Genomic DNA, 22120 nt, shown 5'->3' with positions numbered 1-22120 from the left:
TTTATGTGCCGAGGCAAAGAAGCCAGGAAAGCTATGGAAGAATGGGCTTGGTAGGTGGTGGTTTAGTGAAGGATTGGCATAACATGGTTCTCTTCTAAACATGAGCAAAAGAGTAATGGGAGGATGGTGTCACTGAATATACATATTTATGCCCGATATCCAGCAGAAAATACCCATGGACAAATATTGTTTGTGGGATTTGGAACTGAGCTATGGAAAGTGAGCCTCTGTTGTGCAACATGCAGAGTCATAAAAACGACACGCGCATGCCTGCATGGTTTGATAGAGATGAAGTGCCGTTAGCCATCATGTATACTAATGAAGAGATTTTGGTTGCATGCCATACAATGCTGCAGAAGAAAACCTCCAAGCGGATGAAGAAAATAGAACCAGCTATCATTATAGGGTCAGGGTCATCATTTTCTTCATCCACATGGATTAATCTGCATAGCATTGAATTTAAATATTTTAATCAACTTACATGATAGCTTCAACAAATGCAGGTGGTTGATCCCCATCAAACTATTTGCACATGCACTTGTGGGTTTTAGTTCGGCATCCATGGTCCTGTGGGTTACACAGTAGAGGCTCACTGTGTGCAGCTCAGTTCAAAATTCATTGGATGGCACAGTGCTCCCATTTGCTTCTCCTTAATCATGTTCATGGAAGCTCCATCTTTGGCTTGAGCAAATCCATGATTGGTATTTACCCTCCTCTTTCTCCCCCCCTTCCTCTTCCTCAACATTTTCTGCTTCTCTCCTTCACTTGTCACACCTACAGTGACCTCACAGAGGAATAGGAGTAGGTGATCCACTATCCCCACCTAAAACCGGTTAGCTGTAGAAGCAAAGAGCACTAATCCCCTTCAGTCAAGAGCTTTAGCTCAGATATGAATGCCAACTGTGTACTATATTATTTTAAACTTTTAAACTGTCACGGCAAACTGTTACGGTACTGAGTGATACTTTAGGTAGCTTGATTTGGGGTTAGTCCTTCATATCATCAGATTGTTTGTAATAACACAGGAAAATGATCTCTACAAGTTGGTACAAATTTAATCAAAGTTTCTTTATGAGTCAGGGGGGCAGGTCAAGGACTGCTACCCTACATTCTAGCATATGATCATTCAACGGTCCATTTTGGAGACGCTACAATGTTTGCAAGATGTTTAAATAGCCAAACCTTCCATTACTAATGAGAGAGATATCTCAGCATGAGCCTTTTGCAAGCTTGCTTCTATTTGGTCTGCATATGAAATTCTGGTGTTTATGTGAGCATGGAGCTTTGAGAATGTGGGGGTGGAAATGAACTACAGGAATGAGGTCCTTTAAAAATTATGTAATGAAAGGAGAGTGTATGGTTGCAGAAAAAACTATTTATCAAGGACCTGCAATAGAATTTCAGCTATTGATTTCATGATAGATGCCAGGGATAGGTGCATCTACGGTACCTTTCTTGACTCATTCCTGAAGCTTTATGACTGCTTTTTTTGCCAGATATTTGTTTTTTGTTGGGGGAGTGGAGGTACAAGCACAGTAAATACCTAAAATAATATAGTACACAGTAAATGCCTAGCCAGGACTGTTTTTCCTATCAGAATTACAAGTACATACAGCCACAATCATGCTCTTTCCTAAGCACAGCATGCATCTCCATAACATAACCGTTAGGAGGAATCTAAAGCTTAAAATGTAAAGCTGTGCAATTGCTCAGGTGTACATAATTCCAATGCATCTTTTTAGGAAGTACGAGGATGCAGAAACTCTATTTAGTTGTAAAGAAGTATGTTTAATGCTGCAACCATGTTTTGGAAAGTGATGAGTATATGCTTAAAAAGTAGGGTAGTTATGATGTGAACCAGGGGGCCCTAGTGTGCAGTAAGCTGAAGCTGATTTCTTCAGGTGGTGGCAGAGCTGGCCCAAGAAAGTTTGCTGTCTGAGGCAAAGAACAAGATGGGGTTTCGACTTCCGGGTTAGCGCCGACTTCCAGGTTAGCGCCATCGGCGAATGGCGGAGTTCCTCCGACCGGAGGAACTAGCTCCGTGAAAACTGGGTCTTCCCGCCGTGGCGAAGGCGGGGACCCGCTAGAAATCCCAGGCGGAGGAAGCCTGGGAACGTGGGGTTCGGCAGGGCACCAGGAGCGCCCCCCCCCTACTCACCGGGAACCCCATTTTGGGGCGCCGGAGCGAAGTGGGGTGAGCGGCGCGGTGCTGCGAACTGATTGCTACCTTCACGGAGTGAAGCCGCACAGCCATTGCCGGAGAGCGCTGACTTTTTCCTGTGGACAATTGGATTTAAAACAAGTACCCATGAGTAGAAACGGAAAATTGGATCAAGAAATATCTTAATTTGGCATCGAAGCGGGAAGGTTCAAAACAGGAAGTCCGCCTTCCGCTTTTTGTATATAGACTAAAGCAAAAACCTTGTAAGCTAAAGCCTGGAAAGTCGTTAAAAAAGTCTTAATTTCCTTCATTTATAATTACTGAAACCCCCTTGGAAGCAGGAGAAAAGGGGGGGGGGACTTTGTTTAACCCCTGCAGGAGAGGGAGTGAAGAAAGATAAGTTTCCACCGTCTCTAACCTGGGAACGGGGTGTCAGAGACAGAAATAGTTGGAGAGGTTCATTGACTGTGAATGGAATACTTTGACAGAGATAGCTAAAGAAGAGAAATAAACTGATTCCAATGTTGCCTTTTGCATTCTAAAGAAACAAAATATCTGAAAAATGAAAGTAATTTTCCTTTGCTGGACTTGCCTTAAAAAAATGGATACAAATAGAAATTGTCTCCTCTAGAGGGAGCCTGTTAAATTGTTGCTGCAGTCTATTTGAGGACTCAACAGCTGTGAGATTAAGATCGTGGGACCAGTCTTTTCTGACCTTGACTAAATATGAGCTGGGAGGAAGTTTGGGTGCTTGCTTTATGCAAGACAAGTGCCTTGCTGGAACAGATACACGAGAAGATGGATTTGATGAATGAGAAAATGGACTTGATGACTGTTGTGGTTAATAACTGTGGACAAACAGGGAACATTGATACAGAAACCATTCAGGGACCAACTCATGAACCTGTACTGACTGAGCAAGTGCAGAAAATAATGGAGGAGGATGCGGTTGCACCTCAAATAATACAAATGGAGAGACCCGAGGCCCTACAGGAGCATAAGCCGCTGTCATTGAAGATTGAAGTTGGAGTGGGCCAGGGGGAGTCTGGAGCTGAGGAGGTTCTTAACTTTGGAGAGACCTTGAAATATGCTTTTAAATACTTTTTGGATTACATTGATGACTGTGGGGAGTGGGACTGTGGGGAATGGGTGGCTTTGATGAAGGGAGATGGAGACAATTTGGGGTTGGAATCCCCCAGAGACCTACTCCTCAATGAGAAAGGAAAGAAATTAAGAAAGAGACCAACAAAAGACAAGGAAAAGGGCAAGTATAAACAACAAGAAGAAGATTTGCAGAAGGGACATGGAAGAGACTTAAGGGCCTCGGACATAAGACTTCCAGGTTGATGGACTAGATGGAATGGACAGTAAGGACTGACATGACCCGAGACCAGGAAGAAGAGACGTTGGATGAAGATTGGAAGAAAATTTATAAAGAAAATTTTTTATTTAGGGAATTAGTCTAAAATGAATGAATATTAGGGGAAATGTTGGAATGAAACTATATGACTCTAGCAGAAATGACATCAGGAGTTATATATAACTGATTATTAAGTTTTAAGCTTTAAGGTATTTTATGGTAAGATAAGGTTAAATAAATTAAGGTAATTTGAATAACAGAATATGGGGAAAGATGGAAAGGATCTGTCGAGTTAATTAATAGGTTAAATTGTTAAGATAAATTATTTAATAAAAATTGAGAAAGATGGAAAGAATTTGCTGAAATAACTAACTAAACTAGAATACAAAAAGGGAGGTGTGAGGAGGTCAACGAAACAAGCAAATGGAAGTTGAAGACATGTAATGTGGGATTTGTGTCTTTTTTCCCTTTTTTATTTTCTTTTTTGCTGTATTGTTGTATTGGTTTTTATGTTTTGCGTTTTTTCTTTTTTTATGTATTGCAGTGTTGTTCTTTATTTTTTCTTTTTTTTCTGTAATTCTGAAATTATTAATAAATATTATTTTTTTTTAAAAAAAGAACAAGATGGGGTTTCTCCCCCAATCCTAATACAAAAGTTGACTGGACTGGCAACTGAATCTTACTTCCGTACCAATGAAGCGATGGAGACATGCACAGCTCTGTACTCTAATGCACAGGAATGTCTGGAAGCATTCCCTCCCAGCAGCTGCCACCTGCGGTAGTCACCTCACCTTGTTTAATGGTAGAGCTGGTTGTGGGTGGTAGCAGATGAAGGCAGCAACTGATGTCTGAATGGTGCAGCTATAAAATGTATAGCATAGAGGGTGTCGGTGTGCCATTTGGGTTCTGCTTCAGGCAGCAAAATGTCTTGGTCCAGAGCTGTTATGAACCGATATAGCAATGTGTCAGCTGCATGAGCTGTGCTTAAATAAAATGTCACAATCCTGGATGAGTAATGAAAAGCCATTGTTGGGAAGGTAAACAGCCAGAGAGTAATATGAGCTTTAGTCCCATTTGCTGGTCAGTGGTTTTTGCTATAATAGGACATAAAACACTTTTCAAGGATTCTGTACGGCTGTTAAGGACAGAATCTAATATAGCGCGCTCTAGTTTTGGTCTACCTAGAGTGATTATTTTCTGCATCTGTTTTGGTTTTTTTTTTATGGAAACTCATACATGCTTTGATTAGTTTAGTTAATAGACTCTTGAAATAATCAAACAACCCTTTTATCGAAGTAAACTAATTCTATAAGAGGTTTAAGCTAATGGTGAGCAGGTATTGGAAACAAGATGGAGGAAGGTCAAAATGTCAACTTTTTCCTAATAGGATTTTCTGAGATGTAATGTTAAATAACTCTTGCACTGACTTAATAGATGCCTTAATTGCAGGGAGTCAAACCACACTTGATCTTAAAAGTGAAGCACAACAGAACCTGTAATGGGTTTATAGCTTCAGGGAATCTTATTGGGATGGGCAGACTCTTAGTTGTTGTTTTTGTTTGTTTTTTAACATACTTTTAATTAAAGATTTCTTGGTTTACACAAGTATGTGCAATGTCTCTTTTTTCAAGTTACGTTTTCTATAGATCAGTTTCATTTGTTGAGATATTAGTGTTACATTAGGAAAAAAGGGGGGAAAGAGGTGGAGGGGGCATGGTGGCTGGGGCTGGGTGGTGACGCATCCATTCTACTTAATGTATGTGTAGGGTTTTGTGTCAGCTTCGCTTGTGCAGGTTCTCTTTAATATTTGCATGTGTTGCTTTGGTGGTGAGATAGGTTGGGGCTGGCCTAGGGTGTGGTTGTTTGTTTGTGGTTGGCTGTGGTGAACTTTGTTTTTATGTGTGAGTGGGGTAGGTGGGTGTTTTTGTATCAGGTTAGCCATATTGATTCGTATGCTGTTGGTGGATTCTTGTTGTTGTCTTGTTGGGCTGTGTATGTGATAAAGGGGAGCCATACCAGGGTGAAGGTGTCTTCTTCTATTTGTCCCCTTGTCAGTTTCAGTTTATTGGTTAGTTTTTCTAATAAGGATGTTTCCCATACTATTTGATACCAATGGCCCGTGCTTACTCCTGACAGGTCTCTCCAGTGTCTGGCTATAATGTTTCATGCTCTCTCATCCTGGCGGTCTGATTTGTTTCTGTGCATTTTTCAGGCTGATTTTATTTGTTCTTTTGAACTTGTTTGTTATGGTACATTTTATCAAAGTTATATAAACGTCTTTATGATTCTGCCCATCTTCGAATTGCACTTCACTTCTTGTCAAATCCAAAAGCTTAATCTGTGATTTCAAATTTGCATCATTTCTCTGTTGTTGGCTTCTCATGCTCTTTATCTTTGGAATGTCCCGTTGCCAAAAAACAGGAATTACTGCAGGAGGGGCCGGAAGTCAGTACTGCACTACTCACCCTCTCAACAGCAGCTTTCCTGTTATTCCAGGACGGGTGTTGTAGGGTTGCAATGATGCATGAACAAAATCAATTCAGCACTCCTGCTGGTGCTTTGCTCAACCCTGACCTTGTTGCCATCCAGCACTCCCCCCCCCACCCTGCCAGGGGTGAAACTAGGCTTTATTTTACTCGGGTCATAAACAAAGTTTGGCACCACCCATGCGCATTTGTGTACACACACACACAGGCTGGGAGCCTCAATGGTGCCCCTATGGAGGCTTCACCTGGAGCAACCCCCCCCGACTAGCCCCCCCATAGCTACAGCACACACACCCTCACCGTCCTAATAAGTATCAGCAGGAGGGTAGTGGTGTGGCATCACTCCGCCACTGTGGCTGCTCTTGAAAAAAAGAGGAGGAAATGCATCATAAAAAAATATATGCATATGCCAATTAATACATTTTAATTACTGGAATTTAAATACAAATACTGTACTACTCACCATATGGGCAAACTGTCACCTGTGTGCCTGCTTGGTCTGCTATTGATGTGTAGCTTCAAGGCCCATGCTCACCGCTTTTATGATTCATTGTTTTCAAACTGGACTTGGACTAGAGAAGACTGTCTTCTATAAAGTAGGGCATATGGCCATCCTGCCCATCTCCTGTTGTTACAACATCTCTATAAGGTTGGTTTTTCATGCGGTTGGGAGATCAATCAGTTGGATGATCAGTCACCCAAAACCCGAGGAGCATTTCCGGATGGTAGGACTTAAGTTAGTGATACAGTCATTACTTCTAAAATGTTTAGAATGTCATCACTAAACACATGTTCTGTTGACGCAACTATGACTTGTAAATATATGCAACACAGTTTCAGCAATGTAACGAAGTGTGGGTATGTTGTTTTTAGTGAAATGTTGGGGGTTAAAAAAACCTTAATGACAAGTAGCAGGTGTACAGCATTAAAACATTTGGAAAAAGGGCTGGCAGTCCAATCCTTATCCTCATGTTTGGTTGCTGCATAATTCTCTCTGTTAGCCTTTCGAACTCGGTGCAGTGAGACTAGATCTTTTGATCAGCATGAGATGAAGCATGGGCCTTTCTGCTTTGATATAAACATTACTAGTCAGAATAATGTAATTTAAAGTCCTACTGATTTCAATATATAGAATTAAACATTAGTTTAACTAGATATTAACATTTTTAGAAAGAGAGGCATCCTGGGAAATTTTTTACTTCATCCTACTTTAGGAGGAAGGTGGACACTTTTAAAGTTTGGGGCAAAATTGAAATATGCAACATTTGTTTACATATAAAATCTAAACTTTTTTTTACTACAAGAACATGACTGGAATATAGTCAACAGCCTATAAAATAGTACAGTTTGTTGTCATTATGAATAAAATATTGATTTAACTTTTAGAAAAATTAGAGTTGGAAATATGCTACAGTGGTACCTCGCAAGACGAATGCCTCGCAAGACGAATGCCTCGCAAGATGAAAGAGTTTTTCATTTTTTGAGTTGCTTCGCAAGACGAATTTCCCTATGGGCTTGCTTCGCAAGACGAAAACGTCTTGCAAGTTTGTTTCCTTTTGGATTTTCAATGCATTCCTGTGGAAAACCGTGCTTCGCAAGACGAAAAATTCGCAAGACGAAAAAACTCGCAGAACGAATTAATTTCGTCTTGCGAGGCACCACTGTAGTTTTCGAAACTCTTAAACTGCAGCAAATAGCTCTTATTGTCTTCATGTATTGAGACAAACAGTAATAAAATTTATGCTTTGCTATATCATTTAAACCCAACATCACTTTATATAGGTTAGGGCAGACTTTGATATGGTGTTGTATTTTAAAAACTTAATGGTCAATGGGGGTTATAAAACAGGATGTAAGTTGGGGGATATTACCTAACTGTATACTGAATATTGTAATAAGAGGAAAGGCATTGACATGTCACTCATGGCATGGTGCCTCTAAGTATTGATCGGTTGTAATGCAATTAATACATTTTCTTGTGAAGAGCTCTGATCATGATTGTATGTTATTTCTGCAAATTACGAGAGAGCATTGGGACGAAGAAAAAGTATATATGAAAGAAACCAGTGATGTAGTTCAAGCTGAATGTTGCTGGTGCTGTGTGGACTTGTTATAAATATAATCACTAGTGGTATTTAGAAGTCTGCTTAATAGCTATCATGATTCAACTGCTTGATACACATTTAACTAAGGTTAGGTAATGACAGAATCAAAGCACATATTTATACAACAAGCATTAATTTATGTTATTTGGACAAACATAGCGTACAAATTGGCAATTGTACAAGAGCTTATGAGTAGCAAGCTGAGTGAGTATTTCCTTTCATTTTGGTGTTCTCTGCAAGTCAGTAAATACTTAATAAAGGGCTTTCAGTCTGTTTAGAACCTTTATTTTCTTTCTCACCAATGACACGTTAATAGAGAAACACATTCTCATGAAATGCTTAGGCAGTTTATATGCACCAAATGGAATAATTATTGCTCCCTCCTGCAAATTTTCAGCGGATAAGCCAGTTTATCCCTGTTATTCTTTCTAACCAATGCCTTGAATTGTACTGCCAACATTAAGAGCACACAACCTGGCTTTAACTGGCAAAGTAGTTGCTGCAACTGACCCTAAACATTAATTTGCCATTTTGATGGACCCCCGGATTGGGTCCTATAGCAATAATAAGGCTTGAATGCTAACTGTAGTACAGTGGTGCCCCGCAAGACGAATGCCTCGCAAGACGAAAAACTCGCTAGACGAAAGGGTTTTGCGTTTTTTGAGTCGTTCCGCAAGACGAATTTCCCTATGGGCTTGCTTCGCAAGACGAAACGTCTTGCGAGTTCTTGCGAGTTTGTTTCCTTTTTCTGAAAGCCGCTAAGCCGCTAATAGCCGCTAAGCCGCTAATAGCCGTGCTTCGCAAGACGAAAAAACCGCAAGACGAAGAGACTCGCGGAACGGATTAATTTCGTCTTGCGAGGCACCACTGTATATGGAGCTATTTGTGTACCATGATTGAATAAACTGACTTGATTTTCAGTATCACATGCTCAGTCTCCAGGCCCTTTATATTGCTGGACAAAAGAAAAAGCTTCCCTTACAAGAAATGGCAAAGTTAAATCACTCTGGTAAGATTTACCTTCTGGTTGACTTGTAGGTTTAATAGCCAAAGTCTGTGTAATGTGCAGATGCAAATTGGCTCCAAAGCTTGGCTTCAGCAAGTAGAAAACTGGGATATTTGAGTGTATGTATATAAATGTGTGAGATTCTGAAATAGTGGAATAATTTAGGAACAGATATAGTTGCAAGTATAGAAAAGTAACTTCACATCTTCACATTCCAGAATGCACTGCTACTCTTTTTGTTAAGCAGGTGAAAACTGGTTTTTTTACAAGATTAGTTTTCTGTTAAAATTGTCTTCTATGACTATTTTAAGCCAGTTTTTTTTCAATCTAAGGCCTATTGGAGATAAACAGAGTTAATGCAAGCTGAAAATATTACTCAGAAGATGTGTACACATTAAGGAGTATATGTCTTGTTTATTTTTATAAACAATCCTCTTAGTTCAGATGATGAAAATCAATACTCCCATCCTGGTGCTAGCCATCAATTTTAGATCTAGTGGCTACAGTACTAAAATAAAATATACATTTACTCCTATCTGTAATGAAGTATTGACTGGACTAAGGTTATCTGTGTTTATCAGAACTCTTATAAGAATTCTTTCAGAAAGGAATTACAGAATATTGTGAAACTATTTAGGATTAAACATGTCCCTTGGTAGTTTTGTTATTGCCATGAAGTTAGAGCTGGATAATAATTCAACAGCTGTTACTAAAATGCCTTGTGAATGGTGCTTTAGGCAATTGTGGGATAAAGATTTAAGTTTTTAAATAAAATGGTAGTATATGTGGGAGGGTGAAATGTCAAAAATAGAATGCAGTTCTTTGTGCTTCTTTTTCTCATTTACAATGTGAACATGCCATAGTTGGCTGCTATTTACATGCAAAAAGAAGTCTAAAGTTTACTATTTACACTAGTTTCATTGTGTCCTATCCCAACACAGAGCTTATGCAGACTAGGGTTTAGTAGAAGGCAGAGTCCATCTATATTGCTACAAGGTTGTGAAGGGAGTGAGTGCATTTGTACTTCCACTTTTCTCCTTTGCAACTGCCAGGATAGTGGTAGACTAGGATATGGGACCCAAGAGCAGCAGTGAAGGTGGCAGAAGGGCATTGAGCATAGAAGAGCCTCAGAAGAAGAAGAAGAGTAGGAGGAGTTTGGACTTGATATCCTGCCTTTCACTCCCTTTAAGGAGTCTCAAAGCGGCTAACAATCTCCTTTCTTTTCTTCCCCCACAACAAACACTCTGTGAGGTGAGTGAGGCTGAGAGACTTCAGAGAAGTGTGACTAGCCCAAGGTCACCCAGCAGCTGCATGTGGAGGAGCGGGGGAAGCGAACCCGGTTCACCAGATTACGAGTTCAACTCTCTTAACCACTACACCATGCTGGCTCCCTTGGAACAAAAACTTTTATTTAGCATTTACACCAACAGTCCAGCAGTTACTTAAACTTTTACAGTGGTACCTCAGGTTACATATGCTTCAGGTTACTGACTCCGCTAACCCAGAAATAGTGCTTCAGGTTAAGAACTTTGCTTCAGAATGAGAACAGAAATCGGGCTCCGGCGGCGTGGCAGCAGCAGGAGGCCCCATTAGCTAAAGTGGTGCTTCAGGTTAAGAACAGTTTCAGGTTAAGTACGGACCTCCGGAATGAATTAAGTACTTAACCCGAGGTACCACTGTATTTACCTTACAGTATTAAGACATTAAACAGCTACAGTGCAAACAAATGCTATTGGCAACTTGCAAACAAAGAGTTCCGTTAGTTTCCTATAGTTTCCTATAGTTCCATTCCAGCCTGAAACTAACAAGGGGTGTTTGTAGGAGTGAAAGAGAAAGAGAAAGATCAGATTCTGAAGTCAATAAATGACATGCAGCTTCAGTGAGGTTTCCTGGGTTTCTGAGTTGGAAGGGATGGTTCCGAGATAGTGAATGAGGAACCTGTGTCAGGTTCAGGAAGACAGCAGAGAAAACTATATGGTGAAGACGCTAATCTGTATCTCCCCAGCCACATTGGATCCTTAGGCCAGAAGATCTCCCCATCGTCTTGCACAGTCCATGCATATGCACCTACTTTGTGCAGGGGTGTTAATGGTAATGTGAGGGGCCAGGAATCTCAGACACCTACCAGTTGCGTCTACACTCTGCCATTCTGTTATACTGCTTCAGGAGTTAATTTTGCCAGTTAGAAGACATTTCGGTAAGTAAACAGTGTATAAATCAATTAATAATAAGAATAATAAAAAGTCTTACACAGGTGCAGTCCATGTATGTAGGAGGAGCCCAAGTAACAAAGGAAAGCCTCCTTTTCAGTTAATCCACGGTGCCTTTGCTATAATTATTTCACAGTTAGCTGGTTACATACCAGCGTAGGGCCTCCAAACCCTGGAGAGGCCTTTTCATGCATGCCACACATCTTTGATTGCAATTACACAAAGGCAGTGTGTTTCAGTGTCATTGGGGCCAGCAACTAAAACACTGATTGAAACCGTTTTTGGTCTCAGGACACACTTGAAGCCTTTATGGCCTGCCATGGAGTAGCAAATAGCAAATAGCTCTAATTACAACCTGGCATTGCAATCCTCCAGTGACCCATGTTTGAATCCGTGCCTATACTTTGCAAAATACAGAGAATACACAGAAACAGCTTTTTCTTTTTTTTGCCTGGGCAAAAGAAAAGTATGTTTTGGAGTGGAGGATAGCTGCTCAGAATGAAGCAACTGCTTAATAGATCCTTGAAGCTACAATTGGCGCATTTTTCCTGAGCTAATATGAGAAACATAAATCCTTTGTGACTATCTCTTTCTCAAATTCTTTACTGGACACTGAAATGAATGAGTTTTGAGCTTGTCGCCTTTGTACCAAAACACATTCTTTACCTGATTCTCTTATTGACACACTCATGTATACAAAGGTCCAGCATCCTACTATAACTCATATACAGTAATCTGACCCTTAAGCCTTATCTACCCTCATTTTCTTCATTTCCTCATTGCAGAATCATAGTTGCCTCAAACAGGTGGAAACACGTCACCACAGTTTGCCTTAGCCTGCGCATGGTGACACATGCATGTGTGCAGCAAGCTAAGGAGAGGAATAAAAGTTTGTCATTACTGTTGTAATGTTTCTGTATACCCAAGGTTGTTGTGGGAAAGGATGTAGTCTGAATAGAACTGCTGTTGAACTTTGCTTTTAAGTTCTGGCTCAGAACAGTTCATTCTACTTCATGTTCTTTGCTGAAGGACAGTTCTCCCTGTGGGATTATAAAACAATGGTATGACCCAGTCAAACCATCAGACCATCTAGCTTATTATTGTCTACTCCAGTTAACAGCTGCTTTGTAAGATCTGAAGCTATGCTAGACTTGCAAGAGAATAAAGCTGAAATGCTGTGTCCTTCTGTTTGTGTCCTTACCGTATACAAAAAATTCTATTTTTTTGTGCATAGATAAGTTTCAACCGATACTGAAACCCTTTGTGAGTATCTTCATGAACTTACCTAAAAAAATAAAGAAAACAAAAGACTGAGTTAAGCATTTGAAAAATCCATTGAAACCAGGCATAAGTTCATCTTAAGTTGGGTAGTTCATAAGTCTATGTAGCTTTACACTAGGTTTTGTATTTTTCTCAGAAGATTGATAAAGAATGTATAATTATTTTGGTAATTATTGTATGTATGTTAGTTGCCAACGTGCTGCATGAGTTGTACTACTTCTTTTAAAAATCTGGCTACCCTAATTTAAAGCTTTATGTTTTTTGTAGGATTGAGGTCACCAGCCTTCTTCCTTGGTCGAGGTGGTTCCCCTTTAGTTTAACGGTTTCCCCATTAAAAGCCCACAAGAGTCCTAGTCTTCATTTGGGCAAGACTAGATGTCTGTCATGCACCCAATTATTTGGCTAGCACCAGATGATCAGTCAAAGCACAATGTTGCCCTTCAGCTTTGGCAGTGGCCAAACACCAATCCATCTGAGTTCAAATGCCAGCACAATTCTTTGGGAGATGCAAGACACCCACTTCCACTCCATACTATTACAATAGAAACTACCAATGTCAACGCAACCTCTGTTAAGTGCTCTTAAATTCCATCACCAAATACTTTGAAGTTTACAATAAGATAAAGCAAACATATAATCTGAACTGGGTTAGCTAATAAGTGGAATGTGTAATAAATAAAAGGCCCGTTGAAAGTTTGATTTGTGGTGTAGTACAGAAAACATATACTATGAAATGAACATACACAATTTACCTTTTATTTTGAGCACATTTTAAACTGCTCACATTTCTCGTGATGGGATAGAGCTGCCAAATTCCCGATGTGGGATGATATAAATTACTGGTATCATGCAGTAAGTTTTATGAGACTTTACATACATGTGTTTATGTCACAACTTGCGATACTTTCATGTCCAGTAGGCTTTTGTTCAATGAATATCTCTTAAAAACTCATCACCACTTAGCTATATGAGACTCCTAAGTACTTAGCTCCTATTGCCAAAGCTGATTTTGCTAATGTTAAATATTGATGTCCATATTATTATTATTATTATTATTATTATTATTATTAAAATTTTAAAATATATAATATTGCCTATTAAATTATTTTCCCCTCCTGATACAGTGCAGGCAACAAACCCATCATCTTAATATAGTTAATAGGCCTTTAAAAACTCTATAGGGAACATAAGGTTATTGTGAAGCTTTTAATTTTGGATCATGACCAAATGGAGATAATGGTTAATCCTTTTATCTTTTTTTTGCTGCTGTGGCCAGTGCATAAAAGTAATGATCAACGCCAAACATTAGTATCCTGTAAAATCTAATATAAAATCTTCTGAATTGAAACACTGACTCCATAAGTCAAGGTTAATGACTTGTATTAAAAGAAAATACAGCTTTTGTAGGAGGATAGCAAGATATGAAATCACAGTATGCAAGCAGCAATCACAATACTGAACCTGTCAAATAAAGGATTAAAACCTGTCACTTCTTAATGCAGTGTTTTCCTAATCCCTACTGGTAACCTTGCAGAGCAACAGCAAAATATTGTCTTTAGCCGCCAAGTGACTGAAAAACAAAACCTGTTTCCATATGTTGCCTTCCAATTGTCTTTCATTACTGCCAAATGCTTTGGCTGAGTCAAAGTTTCACCTTCATGCAGGGACAAATTCTTGTAGACTGTTCAAACCTTAAGACTTCTGAAACTCCTAAGTAGATTGCCTCGATGACTTTAGTCCTGAACCATAATTCAAGGTGCACCCTAAGCTAAGGTTACCAGACGTCCCCGTTTTCCGGGGACAGTCCCCAGATTTACAAACCAGTCCCTTGACAAAATCCTATCATTCCTACTGAAGTTGAAAAGTGTCCCCGGATTCATTGGGAAAAAATCTGGTAACCTTACACTAAGCCATTTTCAAAATGAGATCTCCAACTCTTGCAAGGCTTTCCATAGCTGAGCCCTGGACTTTGTTTAAATCATGTAATAATAAATAAAGAACTCTGTGCTTCGCATAAGCTGTTGGCCCTCCACCAATAGTCAAACACAAACACCTAGAACTGGTTACGTATTTTTTCAACATGGCTTCTAGGCAGTTTTGAGCCTGAGAACCCTTTTTTTCTTTTTTAGAAATTAAACATAGGAGCATGCATAATATGAAATTAACTGTGTTTCTGTGACTTAAATCTACTACCGTACATCTATTATTTAAAAGGTATAATCTGTGAAAAAGGTAAATAGTTATAAAAAATCTAGCCATCCACTAACATTTAGCCTTGATTCACGGGCACTTCTCTGGATTTCCATAGTTGTCCAGAATATACAAGTCTTCCCAGTATGCATCCATAAGTGCCAGTTACCCTACCAATAACTTAGATTTGATAGTTATTTAATTCTGAATGTTGCATGACCTTCATACTCAAGTCTCAGACCTTATTTCCTGATTTTAAAATCCGCTGGCAAACATTTGCCTAACCCTCTTGCTTTTTGGTCTTACTAACACTTTTTCGCCTCGTGTTTTATATGATTTCTGAGCCTGACTACCCATTTCCTCATGAATTTGATCCTGAACTGTTGTGTTTAACCACAACGTGTGTCTATATAACTTGCATCCTGGGTCTGGTTTTGCATAGCTCTGATTCTTCGTCGGATTTCTTCCTTGCTAGTCTACTGTTCTTCTTAGAATAGTAGCATCTGATCCTTCTTGCTTTTCTTTCTGAAATGTGATAAGATGTGATATCTGTAGGAACGGAAGCCATCTCTTGCAGAGAGCAGTGATTAAGTGGGTATATAAGATGTGAGACAATCTTAGGTATCCTGGTCCCAAGCCATTTGTACACCAGTATCAGCACCTTGAACTTTGCCTGGTAGCCAGCTGGCAGCCAGTCAAGCCTTTCAGTATAATAGCAATATTCTGCCTCGGTGAGCGTTGCTTTTTGTAGTAGCTGCAACTTCTGGGCTAACCTCAGGGGTGGCCTCACAAGGAGCACATTTCAGCATTGCAGTCTGGAAGTCAACAATGCATGGATGACAGTGGCCAGGCTATCCCAGCTGCATCTGTCCTAAGCCAGGGAGGTTATCCAAACCTCTAATTACAGAGATTGGTCCATTAGAACCCTCAGAATAAGCTGCAGTTTCTTTTAGGATCAATTATAGATCAAATAGTTGAGCTACCCAGGTGTGCAATATTCCTCTTCTTTATTTTAATAAAGCAGGAATGCTGGTTAAACAGCATATTGATCATTTGTTTCAATCAAAGATTAGCATAACAGATCGTGCTAATTTTTGGATTTAGAGACTTCATGTGTACTTCACTACAAAACTTAGGGGAAACTTGGGTTTCTCTGCATGCTGGTGCCCTGCCCTGTCCCTGTCTGGAGGACCTAGTGGCAAAAAAGCTAAACCCCTAGAGCTAAGAGGTGTGGGAGGGAGGGCATCAACATGTTGCTGCTGTACCTCTAGCAGCTTGGGGTTCACACAGCCTTGGTTTCTGTGCCCTTTGACATGCAGGATGCCATTCATGCTATAAAGCAAGAATCAACCGTAACATATATCAGAGGAATTGTAGGCTGGGTCCTTCGCTTTCCCTGTTAATGAGTATGGTTAACAGTGCCTGTACTTTACACCCTATCTTCCTCTGGCTCAGCTCCATCAAAACCAGCAGTGTTGCCATCTCTTTTCGGTGTGTACGCTTTTCTGAGCTGATCTAAATGCTCAGGAAATAATATATGGCAGCTTCCCCTGGAGACTGTACCAGTTCATAATGGAACTGTAGGAATTGCTCCCAGGTAAAGCAGCAACAGTAGCAACAAGAACCCATCGCCTGTGGGAAGTTGATATATTGTTTTGTGAAGTTGATAGCTTTGTTGATGATACATGTAACAATACACGTGCACATTCACACATGAAATCACAGTCTAAAATGACCACATGGTTTCAGAAATGTGTAATGTATTCAAAATATGAAAAACAGTGAATCAAGTATCGGGGTGGGGATGGGAGAAGAGCACGTTGGACACTTTGTGTACAGATTTTAGCCTTATAAGTCCTTCCTGATTTTTCTTCTAAATGCTTTTGATTTCAAAAACATATGTTTGGTAAGATGCCAGTTCAAAATGAAACACTGCAGTATGCTTGCCTGTCAAGATAGGACAAACTTAGACCACCGAACCTTGACGGCGTTTCTTTAACCAAAAATGGGCTTCTGTGCCTCTTGTGTAATCAGAGAATGAGTATGGTTGTCTTTAGCAAATGCATAAATCATTCCCACACTATATTTCTCTGGAGGATAATTTGCTGTCAGCGTCAGCTTTAATTGTCTCTTTATCCATGAAGGCAGATGGGAGAGTTAAGCCAAATAAGGGTGTACTGCTATTTGGCTTACTAGCTACCAACAATCACATAAGATAGGTGGAGAACATTATGTGGCACTAAAATGTTAAAGTTTAGGTTTCATGTCTCTGTTTCAAGTGCTGGTAGGTACTCATTCTGGCTTTTAGAGAATCATCAGTCACTTGTGCAGGATTCATTTCCACATCTTGTAAAACCCATGCAAGACTTGTGGAAAGTGCATTATATAAACCTCCATAGCATGGTTCATCAACAGTATGCTTGCTTCAGCTGCTTGTTTTGGGATGTGTCCTGGAACATGCTTTCAGACAGCTGATGCGCTATGCACCTCATCTTGGATTCTAATTAGGGATCCAGTACTTGGTTTTGTCAACGCGAGCCACTAACTCAGGGCTCAAATAGCAGTGCAATCCTTTACATGCCGTCTTTAAAATAAGCCACATTGATTTCAGTGGGACTAATTCCCCAGCAAATTGTGTATAAGACTGCACCCTAACTGTGATGTGAGAAATCCATGATCAGGATTTCATGTGGGACTTTGCCAAACAGAAATGCTAAATTGGGAAAGCACGACTAGCCTAAAGCTTTCAGCTCCTTAAGTTTGCCCAGAGCCCATTAGCAATGTAGGGAGGAAAAAGCACAAAAGTACAATAGCAGCTTCTAGGAAGGAATGATTTCAATCAGGGAAATAGCACAAAAGGAAAAGCTTAATAAACTCTGCCCCAGCACAGTGAATGCTAAGCAGGATGCTAGATCATAAATAATTGAGCACCACTAACTTAGACAATCTAAGAAAATAAGTGAGATTGAGAAAATATAACTCTTGTTGAGAACTAGAAGACTATGAAATATAGAAGGGATATAAGAATGTAAATAAGATAACAAATTGCTGGTAAAAAGTTATAACGATGAAAGTGGGAGCGGGAGATGTGAGGAAGTCCAAAAAAAAAATGTGAAACTATGCTAAGATATTTGTTATATTGTCTGCTACATTTATTCTTATTGTAAACTCCAATAAATATTATATTAAAAAAAAAGAAACGTGAAAGAAAAAAAAAATAAACTCTGCCCCAGCACTGCTTCCCTGGTCAAAATAACAGCCTGATGTAGAATTATGAATGAATACAATTGAGGATCAAAGAAACTCCCTCAGTAGAAGTATATTTGTTCTGAATAAGGTATCCCCCCCACTCCGAAGCAATTTCCAAATGTAATTCCTAGTGTATGTAACGCTATAAATTTGTTTGGTAGTTTGGATTATATAATATTGATGAAATGACCTCTGGTCAAGGCCAGCTCTAACACAAGGAAGCTAAGGTAGTTTGTTAATTTATTGTTGTCAGTTTATCTAATATGAAGAATCTCCTTTTATTCATGCACTTTGACAAGAGAAAAAGAATAGCTGTTTCCTGGTATACCATCAATCAGTGAATTTCTTCTAGGCAGTACACAAACCACAGTCAACACCTGGAACAGGTAGTGGGGCTATATTATGCATGACTGTGTATGACACAAGGTGAAGGGCAGGTTCTGTGGCATCTGAAATAGACATATTCCTGCTTGAGTTAAATGAGTAAAACATCCCTCCCAGTTGTCCTGCCCTCGCTCATCAAGGGTATATATCCATTTGTTTATCCTCCTTTTGTTAGTACACTTTGACATGAAAACAAGAAACCAATGAATTTCTTCTAGGCAGTATACAAATCACAGTTATGGTTGGAACAGGCAGTGGGAATATAATATGTGTGGCAGGGAATAGAACAAGCTGAAGAGCATGTTCTGTGGGATCTGAAATACACATATTCCCACTTGAGTAAAAAGTTTCTCCCAGATGACCTGCCTTCCCTCTTCCATCGAGGGCATATCCGTTTGTTTTTACTGTGAGTGCAGTATTAATGCACCACTTTAGACTCAAGTTTCTGAAGGGAAAAAGCAAAACAGGACTCCCCCCCCCCAACTTCTTACCAGAATGGTAGGAGCACGTTGGGTGGTGATGGCTCCAGAGCGTATCTTCCTCCCTGAAATCTGGCAGCACCCACGGCTGCAGCTGCCTGAAGGATTTATAAATGGATTTATCTTTATCTTTGTCCATCTGTTCTATCTTAATCAGCTGGTTAGAGTAATTAATGGGCAAATTATTTATCTAATAATATTCTAGATGAAATACTGTGTATTCAAATGGATGACAGAACTGCAAGAAAGTTCAGTTAAATTGACTTGAGCAGGCTATTTTTAATCACAACTTATTTCTGTCACAAATGGATTGGAAACGTGAATCTGTTTAGTCTGAACTAAAGGGGAATAAATCAATATATTGGGTGGGTGTGTAGCTGTTTCTATGTTCGGGTCACCTTCAGTAAGGACCCAGTTCTGTATAGTCTATTTTGTTACAGTTACAGACATACCCCACGCTCTTAAACTACAGCTGCCTCTCAATCCCATTTCTCTCTGCAGCTCAATGTCCCCAGGCCATTCCCTTGTTCCCAAACCATATTTTTGCTTAGCATCCTATTGAGCATTTCCCTGGAAATATTCCCAATGTTTCATAAAAGCTTATGTTTTACCACACACAGCTTTTGTGCAGAGCTTTCCGTTTCCTGCTCCTTCCCTCAGTAGGTGAGTCACTGAATAAATCGCCCAATATCCTTAAGGAGGTTAGCTGTAGCTTGGGGTCCGTTCCATACCCTCCCCCCCGCACAAAATTTACTGGGCTATGCATTTAAAATTAAAGCCTCTTAATATCATCTCACTATCTGTAAGTATTTGCTTTATGTGGCATGGATGGTTTGTGAAAACATAAAGGTTATCATTTGTGGTGATGTTGGCTTATTCTTTGTGGTTGTTTTGGCTTGCTCTGGGTGAAGCACTCAGCCGAAAACCACAACTAGGTGGAGTTCCTTTGTGTCACATAGAAGCTGAACTTTTAAGCCTCTTACAGAAGACTTTGGCTTGCTTTCAGTGTCATGTTCACCCTTGGGGTGTTTATACAATCTGAATATGAACTTCGGCAAGGGCATTAGGCCAGAAGTGATCTATAAATACTCTTTGTATGACTGGGACATCATAGTCTGAAACAGCATTTTATTTATACACCCCCCCCCGCACTTCTCAAATGGGCTCTTGTGGTTCTCAGAATGTTCCTATCCTTTATGAGCTGACATTGTGTTTATCATTTGTAAATTCACAGGCAAAGACTCTAGCTGTATTATACAATCACACACGCAAGATCAAGGTGCATTCTGCTCTACTGGCCTTGATGTATTATTCATTATTTTATTATTATAACTTTGAAATAGCATTATAACTTACTGGGCATTTCAGTATATCCTGCCACAATTGTTTTGCCAGTCATACACTGACTTTTCAGATAAATCGGTGGTAAAAGGTATGGTTTCAAGTATATTGAATGCCTTTCTTATTGTTCATCATCAGAGTGTTGCTTACTTCCACCATATCTTTCCTTTTCATGCATGAAATTGCTCCAGCTTCTTCCTTTTTAAAGTGGGGAAGTGACTTAATCAACTTGGCTTAGATTGGGAAGAGAGAAGGGCAGGAGGGTTTTGCCATCCTTTCTGGCTTGCATGGGGTTTCATTCCATTGTCAGAATCTTTTGTTATGTAGAAAAGAAGCTGTGAGGGTGCCTTGTTACTGATGGTGGATCACTGTGGTTGATGACATCCTGTCAGGAGTAATGGTGCTGTGAGCGCCAACTGCATCAATCTAGCCTTGACTCATTACAACAGATATGCCCCCCAAGATGCAAACAGCTGCCCTGATTGAATAGATTGCTACTGTTGCTCCAGGCAACCCTGGATCAAATCACTCTTCTAATTTTGCTTGATGAAAGCTACAGAAAACCAAGCACTGCACAGCAACAGCAGCACCACATTTGGGACCATCACTTAGGGAGAATGGAAGCACTGTGTGACTGTGTTGCCTTTGAGAAATGCACAGTGTTTCAAAGAAACCTTTGGATTATGTACTGATAGCACACTTTGATCAATGTGAAGAATCTTTAGGTCAAGGATAGAGTAATGTGGCCCTGCAGGAGTTATTGGACTACAAATCACATTATCCCTGAACACGCTGGCTAGGGCTGATAGGAGTTGGAGTTCAGTAACACCTGGAAAGTCACAGATTTTCTACCCCTGCATTAGTTTATAAATACTTTGCACTTACAGGTGATGGAAGTGCAAAGTATTTTCTGTATGGTCTGAAATCGGCATCCCAGTCTTAAATATAAGGCAATGAAAATTCACCATGTAGATATTTTTGTATCTTGGCATTCTAAAGAAAGTAAAATATATTGGTGCTAAGATAATAAGGGCTATCTTTTTAGTGTTTCTTATTCATCTGTCAAATTACTTTAAATATCTTTTGAACAACCATATCTCTTAACAGGATTTTTTTTTAAATTGAAGGTGGCATATTGAGGTATTGCTGCACTGAATGAATAAATTATGTGGGTAGGTGGTAATTGTGCTTGTAATATAGTGAGCTATACTTCGTTGAATTAAATGGCCCACCCATGTAGGTACTGCCAAATACTTTTCAAACAAAAGTCCATCTTTATTCTGCCCAGTACTTATTAATTGGGTAAAGGGCTATTTTGAGGTATCTTTCTAGTTGTTGTTTTTTAGATAAAGCTCCTCTTTAATCCAGGATTTTGGTGTAAGATCATTTCTGTAATGAGAATTGAGCTTCTGGGTCAAACAGCCTTCACACTTGATTCAAACTTGACTGAAACCTATTTAACAGTGCCCATATTTAATGGATAAAAGAACCATTAGTAAACACTAGAAGACTGTAGCCAAATGATTGATAGGCTAGTACAAATTACCTTAAATTCTGCCTTCACCAAGTCACTACTGTACTACTTTTTGGGCTGCTGTTTCCCCCTTAGAGTTGATCAGGGGTCAGCAAACTTTTTCAGCAGGGGGCCGGTGCACTGTCCCTCAGACCTTGTGGGAGGCCGGACTATTTTTGGGGGGGGGGGGGGGCGAATTCCTATGTCCCACAAATAACCCAGAGATGCATTTTAAGTAAAAGGACACATTCTACTCATGTAAAAACACGCTGATTTCCGGACTGTCCGTGGGCCGATTTAGAAGGCAGTTGGGCCGGATCCAGCCCCCGGGCCTTAGTTTGCCTACACATGGGGT

General features: G+C 39.8%; 1 protein-coding gene across 14 annotated transcripts in view; it reads left to right on the top strand.

Moving 5' to 3' along the window:
• Positions 1-22120, top strand: part of WNK2 (WNK lysine deficient protein kinase 2) — a 122959-nt gene that overhangs the window by 8857 nt on the left and 91982 nt on the right. The window lies entirely within an intron of this gene.

This window comes from Podarcis pityusensis (genome assembly GCF_964106645.2).
Source record: "Podarcis pityusensis genome assembly, chromosome: 2".
Taxonomy (NCBI): Eukaryota; Metazoa; Chordata; class Lepidosauria; order Squamata; family Lacertidae; genus Podarcis; species Podarcis pityusensis.
Note: the sequence above shows the minus strand (reverse complement) of the source record. Positions and strands in the feature narration are given on the sequence as shown.